The sequence below is a fragment of the Centruroides sculpturatus genome, unplaced genomic scaffold (assembly GCF_000671375.1).
Source record: "Centruroides sculpturatus isolate CEXI.00-Female unplaced genomic scaffold, Cexi_2.0 scaffold91, whole genome shotgun sequence".
In the NCBI taxonomy this organism is placed as follows: domain Eukaryota; kingdom Metazoa; phylum Arthropoda; class Arachnida; order Scorpiones; family Buthidae; genus Centruroides; species Centruroides sculpturatus.
The window spans coordinates 373,226-387,452 of NW_019384299.1; the positions used below are offsets into that span (position 1 = coordinate 373,226).

General features: G+C 32.3%; 1 protein-coding gene across 1 annotated transcript in view; it reads right to left on the minus strand.

Annotated features, from left to right (window-relative positions):
• Window positions 1–9,596, minus strand: part of LOC111632752 (E3 ubiquitin-protein ligase RNF19A-like) — a 31,200-nt gene extending 21,604 nt beyond the window's left edge. The window contains exon 1 of the mRNA XM_023377373.1: window positions 9,205–9,596. The gene's annotated coding sequence lies outside the window, so the exon portion shown is untranslated. The remainder of the gene's footprint in view (window positions 1–9,204) is intronic.
• Window positions 9,597–14,227: the final 4,631 nt, after the last annotated feature.

The window sequence follows — 14,227 nt, forward strand, 5'->3', positions numbered from 1 at the left end:
CATTATGCAACCATTATCACGTAAAACACCATTTAACATGTAAATATATATACTATAGTGTCTTTAGTACTTTATATATAAACATATGTTTATAAGATGCAGCGTTTAACAATCCTAAATTATTTTAACCTTTAAAGTACTTTGAAATTGCGTGTCTATAAATGCTAATTCCATAATTTAAGCCTTGAAATACTTTAATTAATCGATTATAAATCAAGATTTTCAACAGGAACCAAACTTATTTTATTACAGGTTTATAAAGGATTTCGAATTTTCAAAATAATTGCTAAAATAAATTATTTTATTTTCTTAATTAAGCTAATGAAATTCGAGATCGTTCACCTCATAGTTAATTCTATAGGAATGTAGTAAATAAGCCAAGAGGAGGTTGGATTTAGACTTGTTTTGGCTAATAAGAAGTTCTTACTATCTATCAAATAAGAATAAATTTAAAGGCACGATGGACGAGCTGTAGTTTCAGCTAATGTGTAAATCTGAACATGGTCAAGAATAATATTGAACCCACCAGTGGTCGAATGATAAAACCACTGATGTTCGTGAGTCGAGCCTTAACAACGGGCTTGGCCATCTGGATTTTTGGGTTTCTTCACCTAAATAGGAGCCAGTTTCCCATAACTAACGGGCTAGCATGCGAAATTTTTGGGGTTTTCTTCGTGTCCAGCACTTAAATAGGGGTCAGTTTCCTATAGAGACCTCCCGGAAGGTACTCTTCATCGTATCGCCCGTATTGTATTGCCTTACTCCATCAATCCAATCCAAGAATGATGTTTATGAAATGGTTCTATAATTAAGTATTAAATTAAAATCAGTTTTTAAAGAAACTTCTTAACATATAGGCGTTAAATTACAAATAAATGTCGCTAGATCAGCAAGCGCTTTCGACAATAATTATTTTCGTCTTCGTCAGGTTGATAAAAATTGTTAAAGTCCTGTTATTCCAACGGTATTAATGTTTCTTTCGTTCCAAAACATTAATACCATTGGAATAATTTGATATTCATATTTAAAAAAGGACTTTAACAGTTTTTATCAACCTGACGAAGACGAAAATAATTATCGTCGAAAGCGCTTGTTGATCTNTCAAGGTATTTATAAAATTGCAAGCCTTGAGAAATTTTTTATTACAAAAAAAATAGGAAAAAAAGTGGATATTTATGATGGAATAATTTAGATATATAATAATGAGAAAGCGAACATATTTGCAATTATTAAACCAAATAAAGTAGATTAACATAATATGAAGGCAAACCAAACAGGTTATATATCCATTTGATATTAAAAAATTTCAGTGAAATTACTAAATAAATCTGATAAAAATCGTTTTAAATGTAACTAGATTAGCCATTTTTTTTAAAATTAGATCAATGGAATGGCAAACTTTACTGTAAAGATCGATTTACACGGATGGATGGCCTAAGAGTAACTGGAAGATCCAGGATCCAATTTATAGGGCAGGTTTATAAGGGCCGAGCTTTTACGAGGTGCTCCTCCCCATTCTATTACCTCAATTATAGATACAGGCCCTCCCAGTTCCCAGAGGATGGGAGTCAAAAATTAAAAAAAAAATGGTAATAATAAAAGGCCAAAGCAAAGACAACCAGCGCCAACGACTGGTTCCATCAATAGTCTCTTGACAATTGACAGAGATGGTTGGTTAAACTTGTTCAACAGAACTCATTTTTGCATTAGGAATAGCATTTGCGCCATTGAAAACCATGGAAATCAATACTAAACCATACAAAGAATTGCAAAATAGGCGTTTTAAACGAATGTTCTTATATTGGAATGATTAAATAATACGAATATAAAAGAAAGCGAACTTTTGGCAAAAAGAAAATGCAATTTTCATATAAATTATTCTTGAAAAAAAGCTTTCGTGCGGAATTTCAAGATCTTATCAATGCCATGTTTTGCATGACTGATAAAATCTGTGTCATTCTCCAAGGAGAACAGAAATGTAGTAGATATAATAAACAATATTAAAAAATAAAATTATAGGGGATAAGTTTCCCATAGAGTGTAGGTTTCCCATACGTGTCGCGTTATCGTATACAAATAAACAAGTTCTTCGGGGCCCTAGAACAGATGATTGGGCCCCTCTACGTAATGTCTAATTGTAGCTATATAATTGTTTATAAATTATGATGTATAATTGCAACAGTAAAATCGCTTTATGTTTTCCAATTTCGGGGTCCCCGATACCCGGGACCTCTTGGCACGTGCGTCGTATAGACTTATATATATCTGTCTGCAGCTATGCTGAACTCGGTATCTATGATTACGTCACTTAAATTGAGGATTTTAGCAATAAAAATCCTACTTACATTGCGTACATCATGCGTTTGATTCGGTTATACCTACCTTCTAAGTAACCATTTTGACGTTCACCCCGCTGTTTCAGCTTGATGTTTTCATTAAGTTCTTTCAAAATTAATAATTTAATCGCCTCCCTCGAGTCTTTTAATCTCGAAATTAACTTAAGAAAGATGGCGTCAATATGTTATTTGCGATCCTGTTCGATTATTGCGTGCTCGGCAGCTGCACCACTTGAAAAAAATTTCTATAGTGCTGTAATGTTTATCTTATACTCAACGAGTTAGGTCACTTACCTTATACTGAGGTGACACGAATAAAATTGCATTCCCTAAATTTCCTGTACGCATCGATTTCCCTATCAGTTATTATTTTATAAATACTTTAATGGGTTACTCTCTCCGTCTTCCTCCTATACCAAATCGGGATTTATCTCGTTTGTCCCTACTTAATTTTACTTTCTCTTTATCTCTAGTGTTAGTGCTATCACTGCATCTTTAGATATAGAGATTTTTTATTTATTTATTTTGATTTTATAAATTTTCTATTGTAATTTTTAAATATATATAGGCCTATGTAGTATTTTTAATGTGGATTTTTACTATATTACAATTGTAGCTATTCGTTGTCTAAGTGTTATTTTAATGATTTTTTATGGGGCACATTTTATGTTGGGACATTAATCTAGTGCTATATAACATTACTTATTACATGTATAAATAAATAAAATGTAATTTTTCGATTTTGTGTCGACGTGACGAGTGAGAGAGAGAACATCTCCTTTTCTTGTATGAGAAAAGATTTGTGCAATTGGGAGGTATCTCACACCTCTCCTGTAACCAAGATGTGTTTCTCATGTATAAATAAGACTATAAAGGTGCCTCTTACACCATTTCTATAAGCATAATGTGTTTCCCATTTATCCAGGACTACAGAGGAGGTTCCTCTTCATCTTTCCTATAAGCAAGATGTGTTTCTCATGTATCTAGGACTACAGAGGAGGTATACTTCTTGGTTTTTCACTAGATAAATTTCTAATTTGAGAGGGATGAGGTTTTAAGTTCACTTTCACAGGAAATATAGGAATAAAAAGAATTAAGAATTCGATGGAGAGAGATTATAAAAATTTTAAAGTTTTTAAATATATAAATAACCGGTTTCGGAATGTAAATTCCAGAGTATAAATCTACGTACAGTACAGAAAGAAAAAACAATTATTCAGAATGTAAATTCCAGAGTATAAATCTACGTACAGCAAGAAGGAAATCATTAAAATGACACCCAAATACTGACAAATTAGCCAAAATACTTAGACATTACATGTTTAGCCTATATTAACTATTGCAAGGTTATTGTTATAAAAGCCCAAGGATGGAAATATATCATTCTATTTCAAACTTAGAATTATTTAAGATTAATTTATTGAATATTTCCGGTATTTATCTATTGATTTTAACAATAGCTTACAGAAAAGAAAAAAATATTAATTTCTTCTACTAAGAATATGATTTTACCCAAAGATTTCCTTCGTAGTTTCTACATAAATTTCAAAACAATGCACGTTAGTTAAGTATAGAATTTACCTGTATATTTTATATTTATAGTTATATTATTAAACAGCTAACCCGTATAAAAATTATTAAAGTAATAATACATTTAATTATACAAATATAAGCATTTAACTTTATATAATTATAGTTTCATTGCCAAATAAATTGAGTTTTAGCATAATAAATTCTTACGTCGCAATGAAATTCGCGTGTTTAGAATATAAATCCATTACTGACATTATTTTAATTTCATAATGTAATTTTAAACGTCAACAACGCATAGATTATATTCTGACAAGGTTAATGACAATACGAATATTATTTACTGGGCTTCGACATTTTTGAAGCAGGGATTTTTATGATTGTACTCAATAATTATTGAGTACAAAGTTCATCAAATACTGTACATAGAAGCAAGCTAGTGAAGGTACACTTAATTAATTTATGACCTTTATGTTGTATCTTCAATGAATTCCATGATTATCTGGTGTGCACTTAAGACAGGCAAGACACACAATTATTGGGTGTATCATATATACTAAATTAATTAAACTCTTTCCGCCCCATTAATAATAAGTTTAAAAGTATAATGCCTTAAGTTTTGACGTCATAGTACGAGGCCCTAAGGTGTGGTTGGCAAACATATGGCACGTGTTTCCTCAGTATCCTTATAAGATTTAATAATAAAAATGTTCGTCCTTATAGGAATGGATCCAGATTTAGGAGTTAATTTATCGAAATTTAAAGAAATTTTTAATGTGAAAATAATTCTATTAGCTGATTAATTTGTAATAAAAGTTTTTGGGGCCTCGTAAATGTGAGGCCCGAGCCAAAACCCTCACCAACTCTCCTGTGACACAATATTTTATATGCTAAGAATTAAGGCGACTTGAAATTCATGAAATTTGTAATTTTATATTTATTATATTATAAATTACAATAAAAACGAGTCATATGTCAGTTATTTTTATAATAGTTTTCAATTTATTACTTTATTTTTTGAAGATTTGTCTTTCCTTTTATCCTTAAAAATAGTAGAAAGAGGAAATTTTTTCCCTATTTTTAAAGCAAACATTTCCGTGCAAAAGAAAACTCAAGGAATAAAAGAAAATAATTATAGTTACAGTTGCCAATTATTATTAGCCTATTCAACGACAATTTTAAGCGTAGGCAACATAGGCTTTCGTCTAAGGCTCACTAAAAAAGCCTCAACCGCATATAAATATATTATTATTGCTACTCAATCTTGATAGTATTCTCGATCTTTTTATAATATAAAGTCTCGTGTGATACGTGCTTTAAAGGCCTTATTAACGTGCTCGATAATACACAAGGTTTGAGATTCCTATCTGGTAATAGGTACTGTACGTAGGCCCATGGACAGATTTAGACACTGACCATAACATATAAGAGGCCCTTTACCCTCAACAAATAGTAACTATTTTTAAAAAGTGGGCCTTAAGCAGTATCCTCGTAGTGTGAAACTAAGTGGTAACTTGTTCAGCTTGCGTGTATATCGCGCTCTGTACTTACAGTACATAGTTTTGTTATGCGAGACCCTAGGGCCTCCGTGGACTTGGATAAAACAACTAAACACTGGTAATTTGGTCGCAGGTTCTCGCCTGACCGCGTGGAGTTTTCCGGAATTTCTTCACGTGTCTAACACCTAAATAGGGAGGCGTTTCTATGGGAGAAACTGATCCCTATTTAGGTCTTAGACACGTGAAAAAATAAGTGTGAATCCCGTAAGGTTCCCCTTTCTGGAAGATCGTACAGTACGTGTGTTGCCATATTCCATTAGTCCACTTCAGTCCAGTCCCTAGGGCCTCATCGCGCGACCTAAAATCGTCATTATTATTTAAACTTTGAGGAAATGTTATTTAAAAGCATTTAAGGCTAACTACAGATACACAATTCAACAATACAATTATTTTTATTTGTTTGTTGCATTCATATATATATACACACACTGTATTTTAAACAATTGATAGTAGGCCTAGTAGCTTACCTATTTATAGAGATTAAACGACATTTAATTTTAGGTAGAAGTAAAAAGTACTTGGTCACAAGATATTATTATTTTCACAAGGTCATTAACGATCACGAGTGTTGCTCAGATACCGTAAATGTGTATGGAATTTTCCTGTAATTCTATCATTCGAAATTTTTCTTAAAGATTTAATTCATTTATTTAAAAAAATTTTTAATAATATTTAAAGGTACTCTTAGATAACGCTTGCAAGAGCTACTTTATGCACAGCAGCTTTGAATTATAGACGTATACACTGAGCTTAATTGCAATTCTAAAAATTAATACTTTCATGCACACAGTGTTTCACGTTAGGATTACATCTTATGGTTGCATTACAGGGTCTGTTAGAAGGCTTCAATGCCATTACAAATGTTTTATATTTAATTAAATAAGCTCTCGACGATTTTTCCTGTTTAATAGGGAAAATAGAAGCTTCAATTTTAATTAAAAGACCCGTAATAATTCTTTCGTGCTAATATTATAATAGACTACGTACAGTACTTCACTATTCTATAAGGCATAAAAGACATTTGCCTAGAGCCCAAATGAATTCTATTTGATTTGTTGCCCTCACTTTTATATAGTCTGGCAGCCCGTGGACACAGCACGGATCCTCTCTAACCACATTTCCTCTACACCCCATAGCGAAAGTCTTTGCAAAAAGCAAAGAAATTCAATTTTAAAAAGGGACTCTCGGGCCCCATTGCTGCAGAGTTTCACACATCACACGTATTATAAGCTCTTGTCTCAAGATTTAAATTACATTTAAAAATAGTAATTTACCAGTAGTATTTATTACGTATACCTTCTAAAGTATGTCTGGTTCAATTGTCTATTCTCTAAATTACGACCCACGGCTATACAGCTACACCTGAAATTTATCTAAAATGTAGGCTAAATCTATCTGTCTCTTGAGTATTAGTCAATTCATTGACCGTCTGAGGGTCCAATGTTACCCTTATTTCGCCAGAATTTTTTGGTACTTGGATGAGTGTGTTCCATTCTGAGGATCTCTCCTCATAAATGCCAGCTTTTAAGAAAGCCCTCTGTTAATTTTCTCAATTTATTTAAATAATTCGGGATACGATGCCGTTTCACGTTTACTATTCTATCAGTATCGACAATTGGCTTAGGCTACGTAAAAACTTAGGAGTGCCCGTGAGCTCCTCAACGCTCAATGCAAGTTCTGAATATTTTTCTTTATTAGTGATTCTTTCACGATTGGAATCATCCATCCAATCATTTCTAATTTACTGAGTAAATTCACTCCGTAATGTACCTATTGTACAACGCCTAGGAAGCTTTCTAGGTCTTGTCCTTTTAAGAGTGAAACATGACCATTTATTTCCCGAATCCTAATCCTTCTTCACTAAGGTTGGTGGTCACGGGACCGAAAATTCAATTTATTTAATCAGTTCATAAAGTTCTACATCAAGAATGAATCTTTCAGCACTAGAATCATAACACCATATTATTTTGCCCTTTATTACCGGAACGCCCTTTACAGAGAAACGTATCAATTTTCAGTCAGACACAAGGAACAAAATGCTGGTTCCATTCTGTTCCTCGACCACTTTAAATCAGGATTTCAAATTTGGGCATCTTGCAAGATGGCTCCAGTCGTTACAAACGAAACACAGCTTATTATTCGGCCGTTCTAGTCCAGTGCCATTCGAATGTTCTCAGTTAAATTGACGATTGATTCGTACAATGAATTCACCGTAGTTTCTAAGCGGGACAACCCATTGTTTTCATCAATTTCGGCATCTCACTTTTTCAAATATCAACGGCTTCATTTAATGTCTTTGGTCCATTCCGGTAATTAGGGATGTAATCCTTTAATGAACGAGGAAAGTCAAATAGAAAAGACGTAGTTAGATTCGAGCTATATCGAGACATTGTTCGCATAAAGCTGAAAAACAAAAGTGTCGGGCTGAAGCTCTGCCGAAGTTTGGTCTCATACCTGGCTCCCGATTCAATGTTAATTACAAAAACATTCTATGGGCTTTTAATTCTACGGGCTGGTTTTGAAGCCACCTTTAGTTACCGTACTCCCCACACACACTTCCTAGCCTCTTCGTTTTCATTACATCTAAGACCTATATATTCTCCACCTCCCGTGTTTATTACTCCTCTAGGCAATAAACCAGCAAGACAAGAGAAAGAAATCAGTACATTCTAGAAACTTGTACAAAGTACTTTATGTATATCCGAATACGAAAGAGCCAAGGAGGCCTTTTGCCATTGTTTTGAGGTCCCGATTATAGTANGTATACCAAATTTATGAAGAAAAAACGCAAGGCCTAGATATCTCCTTTTTCAAAGACATTCAACTTCTAGAATATCATAGAATATTTATTGCATAAATCAGTACATTCTAGAAACTTGTACAAAGTACTTTATGTTTATCCGAATACGAAAGAGCCAAGGAGGCCTTTTGCCATTGTTTTGAGGTCCCGATTATAGTAACATCGGTACAAACAGAGATATCCAGAGAAGGCAAAAAGAAGCAAACTGCCCTAGTCCACGAGGAAATAGGGACCATCGATAGGTGTTCTTTTTTCATTTACTTCCTTCATTTTAATAATTTAATTTCCCCAATATGTATTTTGTCCCGGGCTCCCGTTATCCTCTGGGAGGTCCTAGTATAAGTGGTATCTATCCGTTTGATATTATTTTACAGCAACAGTTATCCATTTGAGTGGTACAAAACCAGTGGCATTGGTACAAGTGATCCCATTCGGATGGTATCAATATAGTACAAGGACTTCCTTTTCGAGTGAACAACATCGGCAGAAGTGGTTTCCACGTGTAGATAAATTGCCCCCAAACAAACGTATCCATAATTCACTATAACATTCTATTTACAGTTCGATTCACACGATAATAAATCTCGCGTGACATCATTTACTAAATTACATACCGTAACAATACATTCCTTTTTTACAATCTATGGACAAAGAGAAGTTTGAAGTCACTAGACTACCTCATTATCAACTCAGATTGAAGCTGTATAGGTAAATTATGAGCATATTTAATTACTGCACTTAATTTTTTCACTTCTATAATTAAATATGCCAACTACTTCCTGCTCCTGACCTCGAAAAAACGGAAATATTTGCAATTTATTACATACGTTATCATCATCATCATGGATTTTTATATTGAAAACACGAGTTTTTACAAGAAGACACCATTAAAAAGTATCGAAAGATAAAGAAAAATAATAAATATTTTATTATTATTAAATATTATACGTCACAAAGATGATAAAATAATAATATTTACCAATTTATCACAGAAATCTTCTTTATCATCTCCTGTTCTTTGAGTTATGTTTTGATAGAGATTTCGATAACAGAACTTACGTAAATCATAACACGAGTGACAATAAAATGATAATTAAAGACCTGAATGATAAACAAAGGATGAAAATAAGAAAACACGAGGTTTAAAGTGAGTTTATATTTCCTGTTTTCCAACCTTACAAAACTGGTTTTCTTTAAATGCACGTTTCGCAATTGTAGATTCGAAATAACTTTGTTAAGGAGTAGAAAAAAAATACTAATCAAGGACAAATGTTTTAAAGTATTAACGAACGGTTATTGTATATTGCATTATAGTATAAATATTCAAAATAACGAAAACAATGAGTTAATAAATTCTTATCCCATGCTGTAGTATGGATGACTGCCCTCAATTCTTGTAGTAACAGTTGAGCATCATAAGATTGTTGAAGATGCTACTGCAATAAAATGAGCAATGAATTGTTTATAGTATAATGCAATATACTATAAGTATATAAAGAAATTGTTATTTCTATAGAATGATCAATGAGCTACTGATACTGCTATAAAAAAAATATCACCATCATGTTGTTATGCAATTATTATTCTTCATCATATTTCCATCTCCATAATAAAATACAAATTTATGTAATAATTTATAAATAATTAGGATATTATTTGCTCAATTATATTATGTAGAATAAATTGTAGGATTGTTTTGAGTTGGTTAATAGGAATTTCATGATCAGTTTTTGAACAATAAGAAATTCAAAAACAATTTAACAGACAGGGCCCTAAGATACAACATATAAGGCCTTCCTCCGCTAAATAATAATAAATGTAAAGGTGTGGGACTTTAGCTTGTTTCCTCATTTCTATTTTGTAATAATTCTCATAGACAAGACATACAATAGGCAACATTCTAAAGCCAAATGTCTATTTGTATGCATAGAATATTAATTTAATTTTATCTGATTTTATTGAGAAATTACTTCCTGATTTTTTTACTTTATCTTGCCATTAAATGTTTTATATTACTTTTCCGAGAAATCCAGTTTTATTAAATATTTTATAATAATTTTGAAGTTGACCAAGGCCTCAAAATTTCATTTATTTATAATAATTGATGTTCCTAATATTATCCCAATAAACATAATTATAATTATTATTATTTACTTTTAATTATTTCCCCTACAGGTACTAACTAATAAGGCATCTTCTATGCCCATTGTGTGTTTGGTGGGCCCACAGTCAAGTGACATATTGGTGAGGAATGGGACCCAACATATTAGGATCAATCCATCCTCTAAAACAGTGGTTCTCAACCGGGGGTACATGTACCCCTACGGGTACGAGCGTAAATCGAAGGGGTACATCTAACTTTCATTATAAAATGGCTTATGTTCATCAATTTGCTGTAAATTATTAACACAAGAAACAAGAAACAACAAAAACTTGCTTTAAAATATCCCAGTGTGAACACCATTTCCCTTTTAACAGTCTAAACAACTTGTTCATCCACTTGATTTGCCTGTCTATTTGTGCCATTAGTGCCGAGTGAACCTGTACTCTAGTAAAATTACGGTTTAACCGAGCATTAATTTTAGAATAGAAAAAATTTTTTTTTATTCTATAATTATTGTTCGATAAGATTGGGGCTTTTCGTGTTTTTACTGGACTACTGGTATTAGAAATAATGAGGCTTGGATCGTACCCCAACCATGCAATGCGTGTCACTGCATGCGCGCATTACTTGATATTTAGCAAATTTAGACGTTACATTTGTTACAAAAATTGAAAGATTTGTGTATTGTTCTGCAGGTTATAAATTCGCAACCATTACTTTCAAGGTCAGTACACAATTATAATCTCTATTTAACAACGTGGGAACCAAATTTTGAAAAAATTGCTGAAGATTTATTGCGACAAATATCCCATTAAATTTTGTTATAAATTATGGTATTGTAGAATAATTTAAATTTTCTTTATCGTTAATTATAATTATTTATTTTTAGGAATTATAATTTATGCGTGTATTAAAATGACTTCCGTGACTTTATGTAAAATACTTGTCCCTGATTAAATTTATTATTATTAAAGTAAAATAAGTAATTCACTTTTAGTTATAGTTAGTTAGTTAGAGTTTTCTTATGGCGCTCAGTTATAAGGTCTGTATACATTTAATGCAGTAATTATAAAATTTACATACAAAAATATAAGGGGTACTTAAGAAACAACTAATGGGCTAATGGGGTACATCAACAAAAAATGTTGAGAATCACTGCTCTAAAATATCGAAGTCAATCTGGACTCGAACCCAGATTCCACAGCTTCATGATAGCTTGACTATCAGTACTTTGTTTAGTATCTTCCAGATAGTCCTACCTACAACTAGGTAGATGGGCCATCTTGAAGGTCCGTCAAAACTACCTGCCTAGTAGGCAGGTAGTTTTGACAGTGCCTAATAGCAGGTAGAGTCTATGAGGTTGAGAGAAGTCCTGGTTTTAGCATGTAGGGACCTAATGACCCTTACATGATAGGTTTTGGCAGTAAGTACATTCAATTATTATTTACAGAGGCCCTCATAGACTCATACTAATTTACTCGGTAACAGATTTAAAACTATGCCAACTTATTTGCACAATGAATTGTTCTTGTTTTGTGTAACTTTCGATGTAAACATCAGAAAAAAAACTAGCTGTTTGTCTGCAAATTTTCAACATAAATTCTTAAAAATCAATTTATGGTAAACTGATAAACTGCATTTGTCTAAATGAATAAAACTAACATAGTTTAAAATTCAAAAACTAAAAGTCAACTTCTTAAATCAATTTTATGATTCATTACAAGTCATATGTGGAGACAAACATGAAGACAGTAGCCTAAAGGAAGTATAAATGAAGTATTTATAACAACCTTTATAGCAATTTTTAAGAATACAAAGCCTTATTTTTTCTAGAAATGAATTTGGGTTGTGTGACAGAGCAAGAATCTTTCAACTTTATTTGACCTACAATAGGAATTTAGTAAAGTCAAGCTAATCCTCACTCATCCTCTCTCACAGAGTGAGAGGATATGAGCACGAGAGAGCTCTCTGAGAATAAGCAGAACTTTACTAAATGGTAACTCATCTTTATAGTTGAGTAAATTGATTCTCTATTATCCTGAAGTTTCTCTTGTGTACCAAAGATAAAATTTTTCTTAAATTATTAAATTAAAATTATGAACTTACAAAAATGAATTTATTCGTTATTTTGATCATTTTCTTTTAGTCTAAAGTAACCTTTCTTGAAAAATGGTTTTCCATGTAGAGTCTGTACTTGTATTAATCAAATCAACCATCATTAGCAACATCGGTACATGTTTCAGAGTTATTTGCATTATGTCGCACTTTTTCAACCATAAAACAATCATTGCATGCTGGAAATTTTTCACGGCAAATTTCACAGTATTGTATTCTTTTATTCCACAAAAAAGTAAATTGAACTTTTCCATTTGTATGTTAAATTCATGCTTCTGTACAGTTTGAGATCAATAACTTTCTCCTGACTCCTTCTAGAACCACCAGATGACCAAGAATCTAAGGTGACGAATGCTCTGGAAGACCCAGGATTAAATTATGGCGAGCAACTCCCGGAAATTTTTGCAGATTGTCTGTCTTGGATACATTGGACTCTGTTCCTTGCCACTTGGTTGCACTCATTGTGTGCCTAGCTAATCCATGCTGAGTATGAAAAATGGACTCTTAGGATGCGACTATGAAGACGCTAGTGAGCAAGAATATGTGGCGAGAAGAGACGAGACGCGATAAATATCGAAACCTGTCAGATATGTGCGAGAACCAGGAATTTGCTCTAGCCAGCATTATTTCTCGCTTGTGCATGGTTTTCCTTTGCGAAAACTAAATCGCGCGCAACCTCTCGCTCGCTCTAAATTTGCGTCTGCATAGTCGCACCCTTAGTGTCCATTTCACTGTTAACCTTCCCTCTTTATCTGGACTTAGGGCCAACCGCAGCTTTAGTTTAAGCTCTAAACATAGTTGATGACGTCATCTGTTATCTTGCATAGTTTCCAGCTGGTTCATATTGTTTAGATTAGCAATCGGGCAAGAACAAATGTGTTCAGCAGGGACTATATTGCTTTAATATTTAAAATAACTAATATTGTGCAGTGTATTAATGAGGCTGAGAAAAGAAAATCAGTATCTTAAGTTGGGGTTCTAGTTACCTATATCTTCACTTTCAATTTTAAATTTAGCTTGCACAACTTTTTATAACACTTTCTATCATTATTATAATTTTAATAACCATTTCAAAAATATTGTTATATAAAATATATTTTAATTTATGCTTGAAATCAGCTTTATTATTTCACTTTTAATAATGTGTTTGTTTGTTTTTATAATCAATAAATAGACACAGACAGTAGGTATGCAGTGACAAACCTAAGAAATATAATGTGAATAGAAAAATCAATTAAAAAATTGGCATTGTAAATGAATTTAAATGTGAAAAATTGCATGAGAGTTTATTAAATTCTGTTTACGCGATTACCTAAACTCAAAAGTGAATTATAGTAAAGATGCTAGAGATATTGACTTCTGTAGAATAAAGTAGGTTTTACAAGTTGCATTTGAAAAGTTCCAAATTATATTTAACACTTGCTGAACATTTTTTTTTATGTGATGTATGAAAAATCTTGGAAGAAGAGTAACACAAAAAACTTGATGCATTAAGTTTTTAGTGTATTTGGTTGGTAAGTATTCATATACGGTAATGTGACATCCAGGCAATCTACCAATGGAAAATGACTCTCACAAAGTCTTTTATGGAAAATTGGTCCTTATTTATGTGTTACTAATGTGAAGAAAACTCCATATGGCTAGTATGTTAGCTGTGTTCAGTAATTTTATCCAATCAGCCACTGGTGGAGGCTTTTAGTGTGTTCCTCTTCTTTCCAACACTTAAATTAAATCTAAAAATTAAATTAATCTAAATAAAATATTTTAAAACTATATTTATGAT